This window comes from Solea solea, chromosome 17 (genome assembly GCF_958295425.1).
Source record: "Solea solea chromosome 17, fSolSol10.1, whole genome shotgun sequence".
NCBI classification, from domain to species: Eukaryota; Metazoa; Chordata; class Actinopteri; order Pleuronectiformes; family Soleidae; genus Solea; species Solea solea.
The window spans coordinates 12,480,892-12,490,120 of NC_081150.1; positions in this window are offsets into that span (position 1 = coordinate 12,480,892).

The window sequence follows — 9,229 nt, forward strand, 5'->3', positions numbered from 1 at the left end:
ACAATATGACGGTGCTGACACTGTATATATAAACTTCACATTTCTCATGCAAACTGAAATTTATTGCTGCAACACATTAAATATGTACCTAATTAATTCCCCCATTAGTAGGTAGTTTTGTGTTCTTCACAATGGTTGCACTTTCCGTTTTTTAATCGAGACGCTTCCTGAGATTTGGGAGAGAGATAATATGTCAGTCTTGCACATTTGTTTTTTTTTTTACAGATTTAATGAACCTCCATTTTTAAAAGGTGCAAGTAAAAAAGGTCCAAATCTGAACTTCAGGACATTTTAATTGGGGGAGTGAATGAAAAATTTGAATGAAAAATTTTAAATTTGTGCCAATAGTCTTTGGCACCAGACAAGTCCAGACAACAATGGTGATGGTGGTTGGTGACCTGATAAAACAAAGAATGATGGATCAGAAGAGACTGCAAAGACTTGGTGGTGGTGGTGGTGGGGAGATGGAGGGTGAGAAAAACAGCAGCCCAAAAAAAGGCAGAAAAAGACAATATCAGGGTTCTCTCCAGCTCAGTTGAGCGTAGAGGGGGCACCTACGCTGTGATTTTGATCACCCACACTGTGATTTTGGTCCCTACGCTGTGATTCAACTGGTTGGCTTTTTGCTGTTTTTTTCCTTTTGTAATCAAATTCAAAAATAACTTTTTGGCTTTAAAGTAAGGCTGTAACAAATATAAAGCACAAAATGTGGCCCTCAAAATGCAGGAAATTGTGTTTCAGAAGGTTATAAATTTCTAAATTTCTGGGGGGGTACAATACAGTTCTCGAACCTGCAGCGTTCTGTGCCACACTAAGTCCTCCCCTATGCTGTGAAAAAATCCTGGTGGGAACCCTGAATATGTTTATAAAATAGATAATTTGCTAAGGAGGTAAGCATGTTCCAATGCAATGAGAGCAGCTGATACAAATACAAAAGATACAAATTGAGAGTGCATCTGCTAGTGAGGAGATGAAAACAGTAGCTTTATTTTTGCATAAGTGATCCAGTGAGTAATATTATATGGGAAACTGACTGCCTTTTAATGGTTCTTTTAAATTTTAAGTGAGCGTGGCACCACCTAAATAATATCCACTGTAGATGTTAAAAAAAATCTATTTGATAATGACTATTATTTGCTGGCGTAGTTTTTTTAATTGGCTATGTAGTAATGCAGTCAGTGTTATTTGCAACTTGTTAACAAAAACACTGACTGATATTTTCTATACAGATTACACAACTTTACTGGAACAACTGAGAAACTCAGCACTTAACTTAGCCATTGTCATGAGATCCATGGTCAATAAACTACATACTGCTTTTGTGATGCATTTTAATGTGTTTCTGCAAACTATATCAAATATGTCTCTTAAAGTTAATTGATGTCAAACATGTTCTCAAATGATGAAATTAATGTTTGTTTAAAATCTCCTCAGTATTTGAAATGTTGCTCAATATGAGAATATGAGCTATGAGCCAAAGTGTGGGAATTTTGGCAAGACATCTTTGTTAAGCAAAGACTGCATGCACTTATTACACCCACATCTAAAGTTAAGGATAAGTTAATGAGTCCACTATACTGCTGAATAGTGCTGCTGGACTGAAAGGCGATTTTTAATTTTAAGGCACGAGTCTATGCAACATAAATAATTGTTGTTATAATTATTGCCTCAATCACAACACTCATCTAAGCATATTATAGGTCATTACAGAGACAGCAAGAGTATGGAGGGTAAGCGAAAATGAGAAATGGATGAAGCAAGTCATTTGCTTTGACAAGTCCCCACGACAGCCTGTCAGTGTGCCACTGCACTGACTGGCTTCCTGTTAAATCCATATATGGCTGTCAATAGCTCAGTTGTTCCCTCCACCTTCTACATGGTCGCTGCCATTGAACAGTGTCAGTGGAGCAGATTTTGATATGAACCAGGGAGACGGATGGCAGCTTGTGTTGCTGGGAAATGCTTGACAGCTTAAGAATTGTGTGATGTGCACACGATCAAAATAGCCACCTCCCTGTGCACACTCTGTCATGAAATGTTACTACAATGCATCAAATTCTGCAGGTCTATACAGATAGAATATAATTTATCATGCTCAGCACAGACTGACGGCACCTCACAGGCAGCGGTTCAGCGACCTTGGATAATAGAGATACGTCTCCAATCAATAAATTCTGATTCCTGGAGCTCAAGTCTGTCTATGTACACAATCCTGACTGGACTCTGGACTCACTGGTTTTTTAATTCATCTTCTTCTGTATGTCATCTCTGACATGAGCAGTAAGGCAAATATCCTGAGTCATATAAAAGATGGAGGAAATGCTATACACCTTCACACTTTTGGTTACATGCTGAAAACTTTAAGCACCAATTAGCAGTTATAATTTCACTGATTATTTACAGTACATTTTTAAAACCTCATTAGATACCCTCAAAAATAAGTCTTTTACTGAATTTCATTTAAAATGCCCAAAAGTTTAATGGCTCGTTTTTCTTTTCACAACAAAAAAGTGGGGCACTATTAAAGGGCTATAACTGTGGTCATGTATAATTTGGTTCATAAACTAGAAACTTCAATTTCATTAAAGCAATTTGATCTCAAATTGAGTGGGATTTGATTTGTTGAACTAATTTTGATTTGTTTGTTTAACTAATACCACACCTGCATTATTGTAATCAAACTAAAAGGGTCTTGATTAAAATATAAATCAACATATGGAGCCCTGAGACTATTTTTGTCAAAATGATTTATGATGCGAGCTCTTTGACTGTGAGGAAAAAAGATGCTGTGCTCCCCCCCCCCCCCCCCCGCCCCCCATGCTGCACAGCAGATTTACAGCACAATAAATTGGAGCATCAGATTGTCTAAAAATGAGTCATTAAATCTCCCCTGGCTGTAAAAATTCAAAACAGTTTCTCTCTGATGCCGACAGTGGATAGGACGGATTGACAGTTTGACCGAAATAAATCATTTTCAGATGTCTGTGCCTTTCAAATCTTATTTAATGTTTTTCCCTTTCAAATCAGTTTTTAGAAATTGTCTCCTGATCCACCTAATACATCAACACATCACCAGCCTTCGCAGTAAACAACAGCAGTGACATGTCAAAAGAAATGAGATCTCTCATTTCTCACATCTTTGCGTGTATCTGAACAATCTGGTTTTTTTTATTCATATTTGTCATCCTGCTCCAACTTAACCCAACTGGACAGGTATATATTACTCGTCTGAATACACTTTCAGCCTGTAATTAAGCTAGCTTTTGCTTTAAGAGACAGTTCAGCAATAGCAACTGTGTAGCCATGAAAGTGTGATTGCCTCCTGCCATAGTCTGTGATGCCAGATGCCAAAACTGACAGCTCGGTTAACATGGAAATCATAAAACCAATGAGCACTTTTAATGACCGAGTGAAAGACAGGTTTTTAAAGGAAAACACAAAGATATGTGATGTACATCAGTGGTTTGGTTTCTCTTTTATAAGTATGTCCAACAATGAAACGCATTGTTGGATTGCGTAAAGATAAATCATGCTTTGACATTAGGAATCTCAATCAGAATATCTTCTGTTGTGTCAACTATTGAACAACAGAGCAATAACAATACATATAACATTTGGTACAAGAATAAAACCTTTAAATTTCGTCACAGCTCTATTTATTTTATCTTAATCTTCCTTCCCATCTGCTGACATTTTCTCTGTTAGACTATAAAACAAAGAGGTATCCCAAATGACAGCTCTGAGGAAACTATGCCCTTTTACAATTACCAGCCTTTGACGGCGCTGCTGTTCCTCTGAGGGAAGCAGATCCAACATGGCTGCCCTTAATCCCATCAGATGTAGTGATGTGCTTGAGTTGTCGCAGATCACAGAGAGCCAGCAGGCGGCCAGGGGCAGGAGGGTGACCTGAAGTGTGTTGACAGAGGACAGAGCGTGACAATAACCCGCTTCGCCACCCTCACACTATTTGACATGGACACACTGCCAGAACATATAACATTTAGCAGAGAACAACCCAGCTCTGTCTGTGTCTCCCACACACACACACACACACACACACAAACAGCCATTGTGTGGATATTCGGTCTGTAGAACACGTTGAAAAAAAACTATCTTCTTAATCGCTTTAATTATTTTAGGGTCTGTGAACTGACCAGATCATCCAAATCAGTTTTTACATGGGGCATTAGTTAATAATATTTTATACTAATTATATTACACATAGTTTTCACTATATGCTGAAAACTGATGATGCTCATCTTATCACTCACATTGCATTAGAGGGGTAACCATATAATGACTCACAATGAGAATCAAATTTAGATTAGCCATCAGCTAATTGACATCATGGGACCTAATGTGATTTTCTCTCTTTCAAACCATGGTGCCAGATAAATGATTGGACCCGGGTTATTTCTTTGTCTGTCCTTCTTAATGGTCTAAAATGGCTCTACAGAACAGAGCTTGTTCTTACCTAAACCCAAGTCTTTGCTTCTTCCTTGTTTAGCAAAGCTGGGCGTTGGAAAGTCAAAGAGCTGTGGTGCTGTCGATATCATTAAAAGTTAATTTGGAGTCTTTATCGAGTGTGTAGATGATGAATCATTAATAACAGAGTCCTGCATGTGGAGGGAGGAGCAGACATATGGTTGCCAGCCCCCTGGTCCACTGGACTCATAAATCACTAGTGACAACACGTAATGAATGCAAACCCATCAGAGGAGACTGGTTTGCTCATCTCTATATCATCTCTGTGAGATGACGGTGGAATTTATATTAGTGTTCAACATGATCTACATGCATGTAACATTTTCTTGTTAATTTGTTATATTTTAATCGAAAAAAGGTTGATATCTATACAATAAAAAAAACCTTTATTACAAAATAAATGAAGACATGATCTGGTGCATTTAGTTTACTCATGTCTTACTCTCCATCTTGTCTTTATTACTTTTACTGATCAGCACATCTGGGTCCCAGAGCCAGACAGATGGGAAGAAGATGAGTCCCATCTTTAGTGTGAGTACTGAGTAAGGTGCTCAGAACTTTACTCAGGGATACATTGGTCATATGACTGAAAGCCTCATATAATGTCAAAACAGCAGAGTGTTAAGTGAGTGTTGGTGAAGTTCATACAGTTGGTAATAAGACATAAAGAGTTTACCTATACGTTAGGCTAAGACTGGTCTATAGTGACAAATGAGCAAATGAAGCTATTTTCTCTGTTGGATTTCCACCCAGTCTTTATCTTCAGAAATACACTTCCATTATTTTCATTGTCAGTCTTGCAATTGTATCTCTTTCCCTTTTTGCGTCTCTCCCTCTCTCTCTCACACACACACACACACGCACTTACAATCCTTTCCTAAATTATCCTGCAACTCTGGGGGACTGTGAAACTGCCAGGCTGATGATGGGGCAGAGAGGGATTATGGGTAATTTCATGTCACATTTCCAGTAGACTGATTTGTCTTTGGATAGATAATGGCCTAAAGCACAGTGAGCACACAATGACAGAAAAGGCAAAGTCACTGTCAAACCTCTCTCTAAATACTCAGAAATTAGTCTGTGTATTTTCTACTTGTATACATTTGCATAGGAATATGAAAATTGTATCCCAGAATATTGAAATTCCACATCACTAATGATACACTGTCCATAACCAAAGAGGTAGCACAAGTTACTCACACACCTCTTTATTAAACAGGCACAAGGAAAAGTAACTATCATGACATCTGTAATGGAGTGAAACTAATGCTCTCAGCATTGTTCCATTTTCTTTTTTTTTTTTTTAAGTAAAATTCCCAAACAGATTCTGGCACAGACTTCAACTGCTGAGCCACCACCCATCGGCCAGGGTGAAAGACAATTTGAAAGGGGGAGAAGAGGGAGAAGGATTTCAGTGAGTAAGAGCCAGAATCATTGAAAGTCAGAGGTGACAGTTGACCTGCTGCAACATCAAAACACGTGGGAGCCCAAGTATTTTGTTCCAAATGTTCAACCTATTTATTTATTTTTTTCTTTTTAAAGTCACTACACAAAAACTAAAAATGTTGATAAATGTGTACAAAGCCAAACTAAACCTGTAAGTAGAGTACAGAGCACTGACACCAGCTGGTTGGAAGTCAACTCTATAGGTTTAACCAAAGCAGGGAGTTGCAGAGATTCACAAACTCAGTGTTCTAGTTTAACAAGTATGTGCTGGCAGTATCAGCAGTGGCATTATTGTGCAAAGACACGGCAAGACGAAAAAGTTGGAGCTAATTAAAAATAACGAGCTTCATGAGTTGTCCCTCTACCAGCAATATTTGTCACCGATATCGACCTTAATCCAGTTTAACACAATTTTATTGTTATTTATTTCTGTTTGCCACCGAGATCCACCAACCTCCAGATAATCAAATCACATTTACCTTCGGTGCCCCTGACCGAAGTCTGAGGGCAAACAATTAGCATGTCATGATAAAAATTAAAGTGTCCTCCATGTTCATTGTGGGGCCTATCTGACCAATTCCAATTCTATGTTCATAAAAGGTGGGACCCTAGAGTTCTGAGTTATAGGAGAAGGTAAAAGCTATAAACAAGTACTAGATTATTTTAATATTTTTGTGACCAAATGCTATTTATATTCACATTGACAGTTTTTAATAAAAGTACAGCTGCATATAAATGTAATCAGCAGAAAATATTATTACATTACCAGTGTCTCGAATCAAATTTTGCCTTCAGTCTCTGAACAAAACTAAGTTACTTTTACGTTCCACCACCACCTCATTATTTTTCTGTTTTTGCTTTTCAGGTTTCCGATCTGATCTGGGTCCTCTGCTGCCTCATAACGAACCTCAGTCACTAGTTTACTACCTTAACCCACATAATCCTGTGACTTCACTAAAGAACGACTCTCATACAACTTTACTTCTTCACGTTATAAGTCCCATCCTTCTCGTTTCACTCGTTTGGTATACTTTCACTGTTTTCCTCACACCCCACTCCCATCAGTTCTTTTCAACCATTTTAGAAGACAAGCAATTTATTTTATAATATTTATTATTTATAATATTATAGAAATGACATAGAATATACATATTTTAAAAGCTGCAATTTATAAACTAACAATTATTTATAATGTTTATCAGTGAAAATGAGTAAGTCACAGTAAGAATAACACCAGAGGTGGTGTATGCTGTTAATTTGATTTGGCAACTTCACAGGTAGAAAATGGGAAAATGTTTCAGTCTGTGCTTCAGTGGACATAGTAAGTGGTGCATTCTCACATGCGGACCACAAACATCCTACAAGCACACACACACTTTGGCAAGAGTGTAGTCATGGCACATCTTCAGCCAAGAAAATCTGTTTTTTTTTCCCCTTGTTCACTGGTGTGGAGGACAAGGAAGTGATTGAAGTGGGCCGAAATCAAAGGTAAAAAGTATTAGTATAAAAAGGAAAAACCTTTAAAATACAATAATGGTAAATGTAGAAGGTTAGTAGTCTAACTAGATGTTTGTGTACATTTTGTTTCCTGGAAAAATTTATATAACATAATTTTGAAAAAAATGGGTAAAACAATAAAACTGTATTAATTTAAGGCTTGGCTGTCTTTTGTCAAGAGTTCCCATACACCAGGGTTTTATGGGATCCCATTTCAAACTTTTGAGGCATAAAACAAAGTTTCCTCCCAAGGCTCTTGTCTGTTACATTTTTTCACCACTATACACTTTTTCATTTGTCCATAAACAAATAAAGCATGTCCTGACTTTGTTTTTTCAGACTGGAGTATATCATTAAACCAACAGGTTTAAATTGTAACAGGCAGTGCTGATGAAATCCGAGTTGTTGATGCTGAGCATCTATCACTGCTAGGACCCCGGGCTGTCGTGGTGGTTAGATCGACTATTGAGATCCATTGCAGACTATAGCTCATGCACTGAGATTTCAGGTTACTTTGCTGTTACTCTTGCCAACAGCCACATCCTCGTGGCACTAGGAAGAGTGGCTACATCAGCACTCGCACTGCTCTGACATATCCCATCTTTCAACTCATGTCACGGGAGAGTGTGCATCTGGCATCCTCTCTATGCCAAGTCAGTGCAAGTTTAGTCAAGTCCAATATGCTGCTGCTGTTTATTAAAACAACGCAATGTGTTTACATGATAGGAAAAACTAATTTTTGTGTAAGTCCATCAAAATCCAGACTTTTAAAATACATGTAAACATGTTGGTCTCACTGATATGGTACTAAATCAGATTCCTCTAAGTCGGACTAACATACCTAAATAATGTTATTATGATTTGAATAGGTATACGTTCATTTGGACCCAAGCTAGCTACTCTGTGAATGCTCACAGTTTCCACCCCGTGGCTTTCACCCGCAAATAATAGAAGCTGTTACACATAAGAAAACATCAAGGAAAACTGGCTAAACCTAGAGTGGTGCATTTTTGGACTGGCATGGAGACCAAACTGCTATGACTATAGCTCAATATGGACACCTACTGAGTGAGATGTATTTGCAGGACAATATCACAATCACATCACTATAAGATGCCTAATTTGTTATCATACTGGCTAAGTAAACAACAAAATCCAGACCAGCACTTCAACAGCCTTGTGCCTCACTTAATAAACTGTCCTCTGGCAGCAGTGGAAATATCCTGAAGGTACCGTGGCAAGTTTAAAGAATTTCCCTCAGTAAGTTTTTGTATTCTCAAAGAGAATTTTGGGGAAGAGTAATTATTCATCAGGGCTGAACATCCTGTTGTGCTGCAAGTAAAATTAAAACAAGCTTTAGTGTCAGATATGTTGTAATGGATTATGATAGGAGTCTGAATTTAAATGAATGAGTAAGGCTGTCTGACATTTGTTAAACCCTGGATGGTGAAATCAAGAATTAAGAGAATCAAACGTTGATCATGTCAACAACACCTCTACTGGCACAATGGAGGACAAAGGGGAAAAAAGTCAGAGTAGATTTCCTTAACACAATAAACCTCAAAGTGTCATTAGTGAAATAGGAAATAACTGTCAATGAACCATGATGACTATCAATTTTGTGTTTGAAATAAGACCCACCCAGGAGTCAACCAGAAAAGAAAAGAAAAGAAAAGTTCTGTAATTTGGGCTTGAACAATGTTAGGCTCTGAGTGCCAGGAGGCACAGAAACAAAAGGAGAAACAAGGGGGAAATGAAGTGATGGAACAAAGAGAGGACTGATTTTGTACAAGTGATTGGG